Consider the following 17,327-nt stretch of genomic DNA (forward strand, 5'->3'; position numbering starts at 1 on the left):
TGGTCACATACCGGCGTACCTTTAATCAAGCATAGCTAACAAACCTCGCAACAAGGAGCAGTTTGTGTCCCAGATTTTAAAGAAACCACATGACCGGCATCAGACGCCGAGGCACTTCACTGTCGGCATATCACAGCATCTCAGAGAGGATCTAGAGAAGACGAGCGTCAGGAAGCGTGATCACCCCGTTCTACGACAGGCCTTCTGATCGCAGGCCAACATCCTTCTGCACTTTAGAGCTTTGAATCAGCAAACAGCTCCAAACGGCATTATGACAGTGAAGATGGCAGCAGAAGGTCTAAATGAGTCTCTCACCTGTTTTACGGAGCGTTAGCACAGAGAATAGATAAATGACTGAGACTCACTGCTGACAACAGACTGAGGATGTAGAACAACTGATCTTTGCAATAAACCACAGAGAGCTGCGTTTCTTATCCTGCTAGACACGACTCTGGCTTTGATTCTCTGGTAGCGGACACATTATCTGTGACACTGAGCCTTCAGACGCTAATCCTGTATAGGCTCCCACACCTCCCACACCTCCCACACCGCAGTGGGCTGAGTGCAGCTGATTGGTCGGAGGGTTTTCTGTGTGCTGGAGAGAGCAGGAAGCCAGAGCAGGTCGCCGAGGCCTCACTTCAAACCATGTTCAGGCCTTTTGGTATTTAAAATTGATAAAAATGTTGGAAAAAATACATATACAAGTAGCTCCGCCCCAGAGATCTGATTGGTCAACTGAACATTATGAACAAATCATCATGACATCACATCCTGCTCATCACTACAAATATCCCTCCACCTCCTCAATGGGAAAATAGAATTAGAACTGAGTTTCATATAATATGTAATATAATGTAGTTTCTACTTGTTATATTTCTATTAAATGACCCATTTGGTGAAGTCGGGTCTCTTTTGGTCCTTTTTGGTCGCTCCGAGCACCCGTACCGTAACACCACGGATAGTCACGCACTTACAGTCCTAGAGGAGGCTAGCTGGACCGGTTTGGTTTGAACACATGACACGGAGCTAAAATGTTAAAAACACATGAGAACATGGATATCTTTGTTCATCAGATATCTTTGTTCACCAGATATCTTTGTTTATCGGATATCTTTGTTCATTGGATATCTTTGTTCATCAGATATCTTTGTTCACCAGATATCTTTGTTCACCAGATATCTTTGTTTATCGGATATCTTTGTTCATCAGATATCTTTGTTCATCAGATATCTTTGTTCACCAGATATCTTTGTTCATCAGATATCTTTGTTCACCAGATATCTTTGTTCCAACCAGACTGAACTAGCTGATCAGTTTAGTGTTTCTATGTTCTGTATTTATTCAGTTGGAGACTCGAAATCCTCTCTGTTGCTAGGTGGTTGCTAAGGGTCCGACTACTTCACAATGGTCACTACAGCAGGTGTTTCATTAACTGGTGTCCAGCTTCTGCACAATGGGAACATAAAACCTGGGATGTTGTCTCACCACCAGGACTCCTCCTCATAACAGTGTCCATGTACGTCATCTCTGAGCTGAGAACAGGGTGAGAAGTTGGTGTGAAGGACGACGAGGAGCTGCTTCCGTCAGGATGGTTTCTGAAACCTGCTCCTGGTTTCTGTATTTGCAGGTTGGCGGTAGAGGAACCTGATCTCTGCAGCGAGACTACTTCTGGTGGAAATGAAACGATTTCTGTTCCATGTAGACAAATAGTGGAGTTTCCGGAGCTGTGCGTGACCAAGGCTGCAGACAGGGCGAGGATCGCTGTGTCAGCAGAGCGTCAGGACGAGGAGGGAAATCAGGATAAGGGGGGATGTTTTCTCATCGTCAAAATTCACATTCATTCAAAGTTCTAGCTTTGAGAAAAGTAAAAGTCAAATTCTGCTGCTGTAAAAGAAAAAAATAACTCCTAATTACAAACTAAGAGGGAACGTGTTCTTCTTGACACGCTGTGTGAATATGTGGATGTTCAGTGACCAGGTTGAAGCATGGAAATGTGTTGTTTCTGAAACCTACTGGTGCCGTGTTGAGACCCGTCTGTGCTGCCGGGTCAGTGGAGTCATTACACATGACATTCGCCGCTATTCAGAGCTGGGCTGCAGACATTCACTGTGATTGTTAAACATTGTCTGGCAGCATTGTTCTGCAGCAGCGCAGCAGGCGCTCTGACATCACTGACAGGCTGCTGCTCGTCGCAGCCGACTCCCCCTTCACGGTACCGAGCAGCTCGGACGCATCTCCGTCGGGGCAGAATGACGCAAGACGCCGTCATCTCCTCTGCTCTGGATCATGAAGTTTTAATCAGGGATGTTTGTTCCCAGCCGGTAAACACAGAACAGTGGAGGAGCGTTTAATGTCCCGGGAGTACGCAGAAGAGATCCCAACATCCTCACGGCTATGTTTAGAAATGCTTTTGTGTGTTGAGAGGCAGAGTTTATATCTGACAGGCGGCGTTTACTGCTGACAGAGGCAGAATTCAACAACTTCTTCCATCTGTGCCCGGCCCTGACAAAACCACACTGACGGAGAAACAGGACCGGGAGGCAGCAGGACGAGAAACGAACATCACAAACCACACGACTGACTGAGTCTCAAAATATCTGAGGTTTGGACGGCGGCACAGGAATTCAAATATCACAGAGCAATTACAACCATCAATAACATGACAATTCAAACCTAGAAATGCTCCTCAAGGGCTTTTTTTCTACCAGAAAGAATGCACACCTGCAGAAACACTCAGTGCTTGTTGGATGAAACTGGACAAAGTCAAAGATTCTGCAAACAATAGCAGCTAAGTGTGTGTGTGTGTGTGTGTGTGTGTGTGTGTGTGTGTGTGTGTGTGTGTGTGTGTGTGTGTGTGTGTGTGTGTGTGTGCGCGCGCGCGCAATTTTGTCATAATGTCAAGAACATCATTGCAGAAACAGTCTAAAGCGTCAGGACATTATTTTGGGTCCATGTCGGCCACCTCTGAAGGTTCAGTTATTGACACCTTAAAGGACGCGCTGCTGTAACAAGTGTATGAACAGGAGAAGCAGCCATGACATCCCACTGTGGTTATTATGATTCCAGCTCTATCTCTTTTCTTTAGAAAAAAGAAACGTGGAGAAGATGTGCGCCAAAGTTATTATATCTCTGTGTAACTTTTGGTCCTTGTCTGGTTGATGTGGCCATTTTTGAAGGAACTCTAACTCTGCAACCCCGACCGGACTGTTCGGAGGGACGGGTTCTCCATAATTGTTAAAATAAATAAAGACATAACAAAAGATAAAAGTGACAATATATATTAAGTTAAAATGCTTATTGAATGATTGATACGCCCACATTACTAATGCCCCACCCACATCACTAAATTAGTGATCCGCCCACATCACTAAAGCTCCACCCACCTGACAAATACCCCGCCCACATAACTGAATGATTGATCCACCCACATCACTAATGCCCCGCCCACATAACTGAATGATTGATCCACCCACATCACTAATGCCCCGCCCACATAACTGAATGATTGATCCACCCACATCACTAATGCCCCGCCCACATCGCTGAATGATTGATCCTCCCACATCACAAATGCCCCGCCCACATCACTGAATGAGTGATCCTCCCACATCACCAATGCCCCGCCCACATCACCGAGACGCTTCGTCACACAGACGAGGCCCCGACGTTGTTGGAAAGCTCAGGTTGTGCAGTTTCAGAGGATTTGTGCTGCATCTCTGACAAATACTCACAATTCAACCCAGAAGAAGGGATGGGAAATTGGAAACAATTTGCGTCCAATTCTTCACAGTTTCGGCTCATTAACTAAATAGTTTATAGAATATTTAACAACTTTTTGGGCTTTTTCTTTTCTTTCAGCCCACCAACACCATCTCACGTCTCCGTGTCTTCTCTGTGATTCAGCGTTGAAGGGAGGGGGGAGTAACAAAGCATGCCGGCCTGCCAACACCTTTAGTCTATTAGTGGGAGTACAAAAAGGGTCTGTGGTTTCTCCAGTGCTGCCACTGCACTTAAAGGGAAAGTCCACCAAATGATTCACTTTTACAGAGACATCACCACTGTGGGAATAAAGTCCTGTTGAAGAGCAGCTGCACAGACTGACAGAAGTGAACTAAACAAAGTTTCATTAGAAGCCAGGAAATGAAAGGAGGCTCGGCAGGCAACCAAGAGATGAGACACACCGAGGTAGAAGGTGAGAAAGATAAGGGATGAGTCACAGGCCAGTCAGGGTGAACTACACAGCTGCTATCTCAATCTTTAACCTCAGTACTTTACATAAAGTGTAAGGAACTGGTGATAATTGTGCCTCTGCAGATGTGGAGCCATTAATACTGGCTGTGATAATCAACCACTGAAATGTAGAGCTGCCGGTTTCTTTCAAATTTCATACTGGCACCAATATAATGCCCACTTTTTGTGCCATAATAAAAAGAGGCTTCTCAATTAAAGACATTCAATCGCTAGTACAATAAATTAATTAAATAAATGCGCTGCTTTGGCTCTGATGCAGCCATCTCCCTCAGTCTGACCCACAGACTGGATATAAAAGAGTTCGTAGCTTCAGGTCTGTAAAATGGTTCTGATCCAGAAGTGTCTTCAGCTGCAATACCAGCGAGTGCCACTAGAGGTCGGCTCCAAAAAGCCTCCGGCTCCATAGACTCCCATTCAACTTCTCTCATCAAATCCAAAGTGAATAAAATGTGTCCATCAGTTATCTCGGTGTTGTTAGCTAAAGTCACTCCTTCTTATTAGTTTTCTGGAGGTCCATCTGAAAATAATCCCTCATTCATTAGAAAAGTGTCAGGAGTCCTGTTTTCCTCCGTTTTGCCCCCGATCTCCTCTCCTCCTGTGTCCCCAGTCCCCTGTCTGCTTGTTCTGTGTCCTCCTCTCCTCTCCTCTCCTCTCCTCTCCTCTCCTCCTGTGTCCCCCCCAGTCCCCTGTCTGCTTGTTCTGTGTCCTCCTCTCCTCTCCTCTCCTCTCCTCCTGTGTCCCCCCCAGTCCCCTGTCTGCTTGTTCTGTGTCCTCCTCTCCTCTCCTCTTCTCCTGTGTCCCCCCCAGTCCCCTGTCTGCTTGTTCTGTGTCCTCCTCTCCTCTCCTCCTGTGTCCCCTCAGTCCCCTGTCTGCTTGTTCTGTGTCCTCCTCTCCTCTCCTCCTCTCCTGTGTCCCCTCAGTCCCGTCTGCTTGTTCTGTGTCCTCCTCTCCTCTCCTCTTCTCCTGTGTCCCCCCCAGTCCCCTGTCTGCTTGTTCTGTGTCCTCCTCTCCTCTCCTCCTGTGTCCCCTCAGTCCCCTGTCTGCTTGTTCTGTGTCCTCCTCTCCTCTCCTCCTCTCCTGTGTCCCCTCAGTCCCGTCTGCTTGTTCTGTGTCCTCCTCTCCTCTCCTCTCCTCCTGTGTCCCCTCAGTCCCCTGTCTGCTTGTTCTGTGTCCTCCTCTCCTCACCTCCCGTGGCCACGCCCCTCACCGGTCCCAGCAGATGCAGCCACTCACCCCTGATCACCACCTGCAGGTGTGCTGCATCTCCATGATTACCTCCTCGGACTATATGTACCCTGCCACTGCACTCCTCTGGTGGTCGGGTCATTAGTTAGTCACCCGTCCGTCCTCCGTCCGTCCTGTTCCCGTTCCACCTGTTGGAGTCACCAGTCGGTGGAGTTGCCCTCCCGACTTGGAAGCAAGTGGACACTATAGGTGCCACCTTTTGGTTTGTTTGTTCGTTTGTTTGTTTTTATTTATGGAAATAAAAGACTGTATTTTGGAATTGATACCCAAGTCTGTGAGCCTGCATTTGGGTCCTAGTAAAACACATACCACATAACAAAAAGAAGATTCAAAAAGACCTGTTTTTGGGGGAGTGTCTGTTTGATTGAGATCCGGTCCGCTTGGAGGTGAAGCGCAGCGACGGCTTCACTGATAACAAACTGCGGTGGAGATCCAGAGCGGTGTCGTGTTGCACTCGCACCGGCGCCGAGATGTGTTTGTGTTAAATTAATTGAGGCTCTTCTCTCCTGTTACTGATATTTCATTCTCCACAGGATATTTTTCCAATTGATCTGTTAGGAAGCAGTGGAGGCCGAGGCTGCTCTCCACGGAGTCACGGTGAAACCAAACCACATTAAACACTTAATAACGAGGGCGACTCGGCACCTCGTGGAGCCCTGATGGGGGAGAAGGTACCAGCAGGAAACTGGGCTTTCCTCCGGCTGCTCTGTCACGTCTGCTCTCACATTAGTTGCTTGATAACACTGAAAAGGTTTCTTGGATTAGATGAGTGATGGCTGACTGTTTAGGGCAGAGGAAACCAGCCGGTGTGATCAACCTGTCAAACACCGTGAGGAGCTGAACAGTCAGTTTGTTCACAACCAGATTATGTTTTTCCACACATACAGATATCGGTCCTTCCAGGAGATTGCAAGAATGAACACAAATTCAAGCAAAGTCTTTAACAATTTGCAGGAGTCTGCAATTTAAAAAAATTAATGCGATATTTCCGCAAATGGTTTTAATGGTCTTATTTTCTCCTGCCAAGTTGATTGTATTGAAGTGGAAGGAACACAGATGATTTGCAATTTGTTAAATATTGTTTATGTGGCTTCAATAATAAGCCGAGAGGAACATCAGTCCTCCCTGCTGCTGTCCATGTGCAGGCCTCATCTCCAGCTGTCAGCCTCGTCCCAAAAAAATCATCCATCCTTTAGTTTCTAATCGGATCCGACACATTCCTGAACTTCCACGCGACTGCAGGATCAATCCGGGCCATTACCCCGTCCATGACCTCTGACCCCTCAGGCTCCGTCTTGAGTCAACCTTGGGCTCCCGGGGGATTTCATTTGCTCTACGCACCTGTCACACCGTTCCTGAGTGAAGGCTGTGCAACTAAAGCCGAGACAATCTGACATTTCTTCAGATGGGAAAAACCAGCCCCCTGGCACAGCTCATCTCCCTCGGTGTGGGTTTAATCACTGGGCCTGTAGCGACGGAAAAATATTTGTCTTCAGTTGTATTACATTCGCAGTCGGCCTAAATGTTTGCACCAAATTAATGAGGTGTTTTGAATTTAATGTTACGCCTGCGTCCCTTTTTCCACATAAAAGATCCCTCACACACCCGTGAAATCACAACCACAGGCATCAGACAGGGACTGGCAGCTTTTATTGCTATTTGCTAACGGCATTTGAAACACTTGTTCAGGACCACGAAGGACTCGAACCAAACTGCCCTTCTCTGAGCACAGATCTGAACACGCTGCACAATAAAGACTCTCCGTGATGAACCCTGCTCTTTGCTCACTGATGGGGCGAGCATGCCTCGTGTTGTACTGGGATATCCCGTTACACACACCTGCATCGGAGAGGGAGAAACAGCACCGGCGGTTTTTGTGCATGTGAAAGGTCAACATGCACAAAAAGCATTAACTGGATTGTTTCAAGTTCTGCTTCTGACAAGAGCCTCTCAGACGGGCCAGGCTGATCACAGGAGCTGCTCGGGGGAACGTCTCCGGAGAGCGGTGCTCACATTAGTCCTTCAAAAAGGAAAACTACACACTAAATCTCACTTTTCTTTCTTAACTTGCAATTTTTTCTAATTCACGCAATTCTACACAAAAAAAAACAACATGACATTGACATTATTGAGAAAATCTGCCGCAAAAATCTAACTTTTGTCATCAAAACAATCACAAAAAACCTCTGAAATCCTGGAGGGGCTGACTAACAGAGGGAGGGGGTGTTGTAGGTAACTGTAGGTCACACATCACATGACAGTAAAACTCTGAGACCCTGAGGATGAAACCAGGTGACTGGTCGGTCCGACTTTCAGTCAGGAGACAGGCTGGAAACACAACGCTGCAACTTTCATGTGTACGTGAAGGAAAACGGTCAATCTGCTTACTGGGAACCCTGAGAATGCTTTAATCCAGCTTCATCTTTCCTCTGGTTGCTCAGGCCTCTCACCGAGTTGTGGATTTATTTGTGGAGGTTGAACATGTGATGGAATTAAGTGTCTAAACAGCAAAGAATTCACAAGTCAGCTGATGATTTTACACATGAAACCATCACTCAGGATGGACACTGCACTGTCCACCTCAGTCTGTCTGCTCGATACCTCGCTCTGCTACAGGGAACAACCCTCTGGCCTGTTGGTAATCCTGTAAACCAACGACATGTTGGGCAGCACTAAGCCCAGGATGCAGCGATGGTGCAAAGTAGTGTCGGGGGGAACTTAGTGTGGGGGAACATTTGCACGTGAGGAGGCGAGCCCTGGTATTAAAAGGAGGTTATTGTTTTCAGGGATTATGAAAACTGTAACACGCAGATAACAGAAAGGGAGAATGTGGACTGAAATAGTCGGTCTACATCCGATGAGTCAGACGAGCTCTACGGTGATGAACAGTATCTGCAATGAGCTAATAGAGCCCAATGTTTTGGTCCTGCACTGGGTTTATAACGTGTAAATATAATTCATGATGCAGCTGAGAGTCCAAACAATGATGCTTGATCTTAATTACAGCATTAGGCTAAGCCTATTACTGAAATATATAAAGAAATGACTGACAATGGCAGATACCAAGAATGAAAATGAACAAAGCACCATGGTGGTCGATTTTCACTGGAATAATCTGATATCGATTCATAAATCCTGAGATTGATCTTTCAGCCACTGATGTTCAGACGCTCCACTCGGGTGCCGTTGTTGTTGAATAAAAGGTGCATTAATGTGACTGCTTTGGGGTCTATTCTCAATGTAAACTTTAATATTATTAATAATGCACTATGTTAGAGGGTTCTGGGTACAATTTACAGAATTAGTTCTCTGAAATTCTGTTTCATATCCAAGCAAAATCAGTATTGTAACTTAAATTTCTCTAACAGAATTAATATCAAATCGATGCAAGAGCATCATTTCTGTTAGATTCCTGCAGCTATTTTCATACAAAGAAATGGAAACAATTATACATAATAATTGCAGTCAACTCAAGTTATTGCAATCAGGCGATTATGAATAATTGTGACCGGCGGAGTCGCTGTGGGAAGCTGTTGGAAACTCAAGAGACATAACGGTGATATGAAGATCCAGGCAGCAGCGACGGACACATCCACAGAAGTGACTAACACACATGAACAAGACGGCTCACTGCTGGTTTGATCAGAAGGATGGATGAATGAATCACATGCTGTCAGATCAGATCCAAACCCAACAGAACACCATGGAGCGACGTGATTGACAGCTGGAAGAAAGCTGTTCATTCCTCCACAAGACTTTCACACACTCTGACAGTCTATGACGAGCAGCATTCAAGCCTTACTAACACACACTTCCATCCATCACCCAGTCAGACCGGTCCGGTGCACGTGTGAAGGCCCAGTCCACTGAATGCATGATATTTTTGGAATTTGTAGATGTGTAATATGTCACAACACTGCCTCTGCAAAAAAACATTCAGCTTCCTCTATTGTGAGCCCGTATCTAACACGCGGTTCACACAGGAAGCACTCACACTTTATACCACAGCTGTTGTGCATCTTCCTCTGTGCAGTCACCATCGCTGTCCTGTGTTGGAGCTGCATGCAGCACTCAGGGACATCAACCCTACCTCAGACGTCTGCTCACTGCGACCATGAAGGGGTTATAAACCATGAGTGACACATCAGTAATCAGCAAGGTGACCAGACAGAGTGTGTGTGTGTGTGTGTGTGTGTGTGTGTGTGTGTGTGTGTGTGTGTGTGTGTGTGTGTGTGTGTGTGTGTGTGACTCATGCATGCAGGAGTATGAATCCCCTTAGTGAGGCAGTGAGACACAGTGTGGGTCGTCAGCAGGCCGGTCGAAGACTCTTCCAGGACCACGCTGATGTTCTGGAGCTGCAGCGATAACAACCAACGCTGCACCGCTGATTATTCTTTACATCATCTTATATTGTGCTTTCCAAGGATTTTTGTTTATTACTTTCCCGGACATGAAACTTAATTCATGGCAGTAAATGCTACAGCCAAAGACTTTACTTAAAATATATTGATGATATCTAGCAGATGTTGTGATGTAATCCTCCTCATAGATTACTACATAGAGCAGGTCTTCTGTGGAAATTCACTTTCATACTGTGAAACTAAAGCAGATCAGCGGCTGTATGGAAGGAAAGTACACAGAGCAGTCTGCAGCTTGATTTATTCAGACTCAGCTGGAAGTGGGTCGCTCCTTCAACAGGGTGGAAAACATTTGTTTTCATCAACTATGGAGCCGCTGCACTACATGTCTGTTGTAATATCAATATCATTATTGCATGTTGTATTGCGTAATGGACAAATGCTGTGTTTATTAAGAATAATGATAATGCTATAAATCTTACCAAGTAAACAAAGATTAAGAAATGAAACTGTGTGATGGTTATCTCCATATTTACCCAGCGTTAGAGACACATACTGCATTGACTGCTCTGGAGCTGGAAAATATGAGGTGTCAGATGTTTGTGTTGAATCTGAAACTATCACTATCAATTCATTTAACTGTTTCGGCTATTAAAAAGCCACAAAATTCTGAAAACGCCAATCACCAAGATGACAACTCCTATTTTTTTTGTTTTAACCAACCAAATAGGGAAAGATATTTGATTTAGTTAAATATAATCAATTTACTTTCCCAGTATTTCATCATGTCAGCAGTGCTTCTTCTTTAGAGGAAGTTATTCTGCTAAACGAGTGACTTAACTGATCAGAGCATAAAAAAGGAAATTGAATGTTTACAATACTTATGATCTTCTGTGTCAGTTTAAAAGTTGATAGCAGGAATTTGCTGCATAACGCCACACAATAACTTTACTGCCTTTATCAATTAAATACACCGATTTATTTGCATCTAAATCAGAATTAGACAGTGTGAACTTTGGGCTGCTTGCATGCAACATTTACACTATAGGAGCCACAATAAAAGGTCCATTCTTTTCCCCAAGTCGCCAGGGAAACCTGAGCAATGTGTGTGGGTGGTCACCCTACTGTTCCTGGACACTTCTCATCAACAGCCCTATTTTCTGTTTCCAACCATCGGGACTTTAATGTCTTTAGTATTTTAGAACACATGACTAAACATTAAAAAAGGCAATAAAGAGGTAAAAAGAAAAAATCCTGATGTGTGAGCAGTGGACTTTGTGAGCTGCAGACAGGCTGCGTCCTCCCAGTGTGATCCATCAGTGGAGAGTTTCACACTGAGAGGTGCAGCAGATGTGCTGATGTCTCCGGCTATCAGCATTACTATTCTGGGAGGGTTGATGAATGTGGACCCCCACGTCACCGAGTCCTTGAGCAGCGAGCACCCTTTGGAGGAACCTCATAAATATAGACCCCGCTCTGCAGTGTGAAACCCCGGCCGGGCTCGGCGGTCACACAGCTGCTGGGCTGAATGTAATAATTGTGATGCGGCGGTGGGTGTTCTGTTCAGACACGGAAATGAGAGTCTAAGTGAGCTGGAGCCCAACTGATCCAGCTCTGCAGCTGTGGAGGCCGAGAACAAATACTCTGAATTCAACTGGACTCTAGTCTTTAGTACCCCCCCCCCCCCCTCCACCCGGGACCACCTGCTCACAGCAGATGTGCTCCTGGCTACTGAGACTGGCACACTGTGCCCCTGAATGGCCACTGCAGACTCTTCTTTCAGCCGTCTTGGACTGCTGGAAACATTCACCTTTGTTGGTTTGAAGGTTATTATCTATTTGTTTTAAGTCCATTTCAGAGCTAGTCCTACATCTGCAAAAAAAATAAGCAACTAAGGGGAATATAAAAGTCATCAATGGCAATAGTTAGGCTGTTAACTGTCAGGAAATTGGTGATATAATATGTACCACGATATAAGCAATGTTCATCATAATGCAATACTGTAAGCAAGGCGATATATTTGTGATTTTGTTTCATTAAAACTGTCAAAGAACACACCAGATGCAGAAATCTGAGTAAAGAAGTTTACCTTTTTTTTGTACAATCAGACCAGTGGAATCTGCATTTGCATTTATTATAGTTCACGTAACATTCAGCATCTTGGCACTATTTATTGTCTATTCAAAACAAATGAATTTGCATGTAAACTGTTAATAGAAAAATGTATGCAATGTTTATGAGAATCAATGAGAAACCATAACATCACTATAGTCAGGTGTTTCTATATTTTTGTGAACCCAGTGCTTGAAATCGGTGCTCACCAGTATGCAGTACCTACATAATAGTTCCTAAATAAACTGCATTACCCAGGAGGCACCACGTGATGCTCACCTGCCTGCTGAAACATTACCTAAAGGCTAATGTGAACCGACACGTTCCCACTCCCACACATTCCCACTTCCACACGTTCCCACTCCCACACGTTCCCACTCCCACACGTTCCCACTCCCACACGTTCCCACTCCCACACATTCCCACTTCCACACGTTCCCACTCCCACACGTTCCCACTCCCACACGTTCCCACACATTCCCACTCCCACACATTCCCACTTCCACACGTTCCCACTCCCACACATTCCCACTCCCACACGTTCCCACTCCCACACGTTCCCACACATTCCCACTCCCACACATTCCCACTTCCACACGTTCCCACTCCCACACATTCCCACTTCCACACGTTCCCACTCCCACACATTCCCACTTCCACACGTTCCCACACGTTCCCACTCCCACATGTTCCCACACGTTCCCACTCCCACACGTTCCCACATGTTCCCACTCCCACACGTTCCCACATGTTCCCACTCCCACACGTTCCCACATGTTCCCACTCCCACACGCTCCCACACGCTCCCTCACGCTCCCACTCCCACACGTTCCCACTCCAAAGGCCCGCCAGAGACCCTAGACTGTATTTATTATCAGGATGAAAGTTTTTTTTTTTAACAACTAAAACACAGCAAACAGCTCTTTGTCTGTACACGACAGTACAAAGGAGGAAATAACAACAGTAGCAACGAAATGGACAAACTCTTGAGGTAGTAAACAGAACATTGTCATTATTACTACATTGATTAGCGACAGCGTTGTTAGTCCCCCTAAAAACATCTAGTAAAATAAAATGTCTACTCCATCCAACAGCACAAGTTAATTGTCTGGTGTTCCTTCTGACTGGTTTTGGACTTGACTTCTGGCCCAGTTCATAAGAGAACAGCTGCAGTCACCGTCGGTCGGCCAGGAATGCCGTGATTTCCTGTATCCATTTCAAATTAAAAGCCCTCCAGCATACACGGTTCAGTCACACACGAGATTTTGAGACTTGAGAAAATAAATGTATACTGTGAGCCCCCAACCACATGAAGAAGAGTACTGCCACTTATTTTTTTCCACGTACTGGGACGTAGCAGCAGCAAATAAAAACACTCCTCTCTGAACATGATGGAAAAGCAAAGTGTCTTTATCCAGTTTTTGGACTTCATTGTGGATGAAATGCACTCGGCAAAGAAAATATGTTTCTGTATGTGCAACGAAATCATGTCACCAAAACATCCACATGTTAATACTTTACATGACCAACATGATTACCTCAGGCAGGATCATCTTTTCCAACCCTGGCTGCACTCACAGGCCAAAACACTTACATATGTAACCCCAACACATCCCATTAGCCGCAGTTGTACTTAACCTCAAAGCCAAACTCTATTAAAAATACTGCAATTAAATGGTGCCTCGTTTATCAGACAAGGAGCACAGTTCACTCAAAGTCTACGACGGGTTTCGTTAATGTTCTGGTCGCCGGGTTAATTCGGCATCCCTGTCTGGACCACTGAGGCTACAGATGCCCATCAAATGTCAACTTTATATTTCACAGTTCTCGCCAGCAGCAGCGAGCTGTCTGCATTGAACAGACAGGGCCAGTGAGTCCAGCACCGAGGACGTGTTCGCAGACGGTTCTGCTGAGATCCGTGCAGCCGGGTGACCCGGCCGTGTGTCGAGGGAAGAGGTTGCCTCGAAAATGTCCCCGGTGCGCTTCAAGGTGTGTACCCTCCAGGTGTGTACCCTCCAGGGGTGTACCCTCCAGATGTGTACCCTCCAGGTGTGTACCCTCCAGGTGTGTACCCTCATCAAAGCAGACTTGTGATGCAGTTCGGTGCGCGAGCGCGGCACGTTCCGGACATATGTCCGTCAACGCAGCCCGCGACGTGTTTATTGGGCTGAATGAGTGGTTCGACCAGCCGGGGTCGGTTCTGCAGCCGTTACAGCGAACTACCAAACACCCTCCGATTATGTAACCACAATTTAGGAGGAACACTTATGCTGACGCCAAGAAAACGACGTATTACGATTATTCAAACGGCCGCTGACAAAACTGAGTTTAATGGTCGCAGCTCCGGAGCGGAGGGGAGGAGAGGAGGGGACATTACAACACCACGGCGCCAAAAACATACCTAATGCTGCGGAGACGGCGCGGGAGACCCGGGCTAGTCGGTCACAAAACCTCCACCGAATCCAGGTCCAATGTCTGGCCAGTCCCTGCCGTCCTCTGGACTCACTTTCCGGGCATTTTCAGTGTACACAGACCGTGTGAGTCGCACGGTTGACAGGCTTGTTGCGCCGCTGGTCGACTGGAGGCGAGATACCGAACAGCCTGCTGCAACGGAGCCGAAAGAAGAGCTCTGATTGGTCCAGAATTCAGAGAGGGTTGCGTGTCAGAGCTCCTGATTGGTCCATATGGTGTAGGGCGGTACAACAGCAGATTTAAAAGCACAGTACAATATGGACTTGGTGTCCAGACTGAGCAAGAAGTCAGTGATTAAATACCTCCCGTAGTATCAGAGCGCTGTTGTTTAATTTAATTTAACTTTATTCTATTTGATTTGTATATACTGTGCATTTTTTTAATTTTTTTTTTAATATTTTGTACTTTAACTACCTCTATTTGTATTCTGTAATTTTTGTTGCTTTTGCCTTGTATCTTTCTATGCTGCTGTAACGGAAAAATGTCCCCTTATGGGATCAATGAAGTATTTCTATCTATCTATTATCGATCTATCTATTAATCGATAGATAGATCGATCCATCCATCCATTATCTATCTATCTATCATTATCTATCTATCTATTAACTATAACTATCTATCTAGTTTTTTGGGGGTTTTTTTAAGTGATGATGTTATTGTTGGTGGAACAATTTGCTGAATAAAACTGACACGCATGTATTCAAACAGAAAGTAAAAAGAAAATGCAGGCTGAAGTCAGACATGATGAAAATGGAGTCATGTGAGTTTTGTATGTCTGTGGTCGGCCTCAGGTGTTGCTCCACATCTCAGCTCCACAGCCAGAGTTCATGTGAACTCGAACTGTTACTCTGCCGCTCAGCACCTCGTGAGCTGAACCTCAGTTTAGGTCGGGCCCAGCACAACACCGAACCGGGAGGGGTTTAAAACACAGGTGGGCTGCAGGTTTGGTTGAACTACAGCTAAATTGGACCTAAAGCAGCTAATTGAGCCCCCCATGGTGCAGTTTGTAGAGTACATAAAGTATGGTTGCTAACTTGGGCCAATTTTTGCTGTGTGGCTATTTTAGTAAATATGTAAATAAAACGTGTAAAAAGACCGTAACATTTGAATGCATCATTCGATGTCATTATTTTACTTGAAAATGAGCGTGTTTTTATGCACACAATAATAAACCTACTGATCCCTTCTATCCAACAGCAGAACAGTGGTGCTTAGTGAACAATAAACACAGACAAAGTGCTGCGTTCAGCGACACCTGCAGCTTCCTCGGCGGCTGCAGTTAGAAAACAGCTTGGTGGTCTTTCTTTTAGCTGCGTTGTCATGACGGCAACTGCTGAGGGTGAAAAGTGTCCCGAGTGTCTTCAGTTTCATGCCAGTTTTGAGGACACCATCAGAGTACAGCAAGTTTCTATACTTGACAGTGTGAACGGACTTATGCACTCAAAATAGTGACTTAAGTATAAGTACAGGATTCTGTTATGAGGTGGTGTTTACCAGGACCCAAATGCAGGCTCACAGACTTAGGTATCGGTTCCAAAATACAGTCTTTATTCCAATAAACTAAAACAAACAAACAAACAAACACAAGGCGGTACCTACAACGTCAATCTGCTTCCCAGTCGGGAGGGCAACTCAACTGACAGATCCGGGGAGACACGGCTGGCAGGGCAGCCGGCAGACCAGCGGACAGGACCGCTGGAAGAAACGGAGTCAATAATCCTCCGAGTCGGGAGGGCAACTCCACCGACTGGTGACTCCGACAGGGAGCTCCGCAGGAGGAACAGAAGCCGGCGAAACGTGAACGGAGGACGAACAAATGAACCAACAACCAGAGTTGTGCAGGGGCAGGGTACATATAGTCCGGGGAGGTGATCAGGGAGATGCAGTACACCTGCAGGTGGTGATCAGGGGTGAGTGGCTGCAGCTGCTGGGACCGGTGAGGGGCGTGGCCACGGGAGGTGAGGGGCGTGGCCACGGGAGGTGAGGAGAGGAGGACACAGAACAAGCAGACAGGGGACTGAGGGGACACAGGAGGAGAGGAGAGGAGGACACAGAACAAGCAGACAGGGGACTGAGGGGACACAGGAGGAGAGGAGAGGAGAGGAGAGGAGAGGAGAGGAGGACACAGGACAAGCAGACAGAGGACTGAGGGGACACAGGAGGAGAGGAGATCGGGGGCAAAACAGGACTCCTGACAGATTTAAGTCTGTCTTGAACAGGATCCAGTTTTAAGGGAGGGTTTGGAACCAAAGGGTTTCTGGTTTTATTCCTCGAACTACCAAGAGAAAAACATCCATGACTGACGTGTCCTTGTGCAAGGCCCTCGCCCCCTCTCCCCCTCCCCCACTGCTCAGAGTGTGTGTGTGTGTGTGTGTGTGTGTGTGTGTGTGTGTGTGTGTGTGTGTGTGTGTGTGTGTGTGTGTGTGTGTCAATGCAGAGGTCAAATTCCTGTGTGTGAATCATACTGCAAACTGTGTAACATACTGGAAAGTAAAATTAGTATTCTAAGCTGATACTGTGCTTTAGAGGTGCAAAACAACGGCTTAAAGGGCCACGGGGCAGCTTCCTGGTTTTTCAGTGTTTCATTTGCCTTTTCTCTGCATTCAATGAGGATAATTATTCATCTGGAAATCCAGGTGAGGCAGAGACAGAATAAGAGTAATGTTTTCATCCTGGTGTAGGAATGGTGCCTGTACATTACATGAGCTGATGTCTCTTTTCATTCACGTTGGCAGGCTGTGTCCCATAAAGGAGACGGAAATCCCTCAGTGAGCAAACGCAGTTATCTTTGCCTGAAGGTCGGAGACGGAGCGCGGCAGCGGGACTGAAAGCACATCAGGCCTCAGAGGGTAATCGGAAGGGCACATCAAGCCTCACAGACACAGATTG

The 17,327-nt window shown here is 46.2% G+C and overlaps 1 protein-coding gene across 2 annotated transcripts in view; it reads right to left on the reverse strand.

Annotated features, from left to right (window-relative positions):
- The window catches only part of tpst1 (tyrosylprotein sulfotransferase 1), a 52,390-nt gene extending 37,835 nt beyond the window's left edge, over positions 1-14,555 (reverse strand). For both annotated transcript variants that reach the window (XM_069166570.1, XM_069166569.1), the window contains exon 1: positions 14,368-14,555. The gene's annotated coding sequence lies outside the window, so the exon portion shown is untranslated. The remainder of the gene's footprint in view (positions 1-14,367) is intronic.
- Between the last annotated feature and the right edge of the window lie 2,772 nt (positions 14,556-17,327).

Source organism: Embiotoca jacksoni, unplaced genomic scaffold (assembly GCF_022577435.1).
Source record: "Embiotoca jacksoni isolate LCO1_2020_lvr unplaced genomic scaffold, fEmbJac1.0.p SCAF_39, whole genome shotgun sequence".
NCBI classification, from domain to species: Eukaryota; Metazoa; Chordata; class Actinopteri; family Embiotocidae; genus Embiotoca; species Embiotoca jacksoni.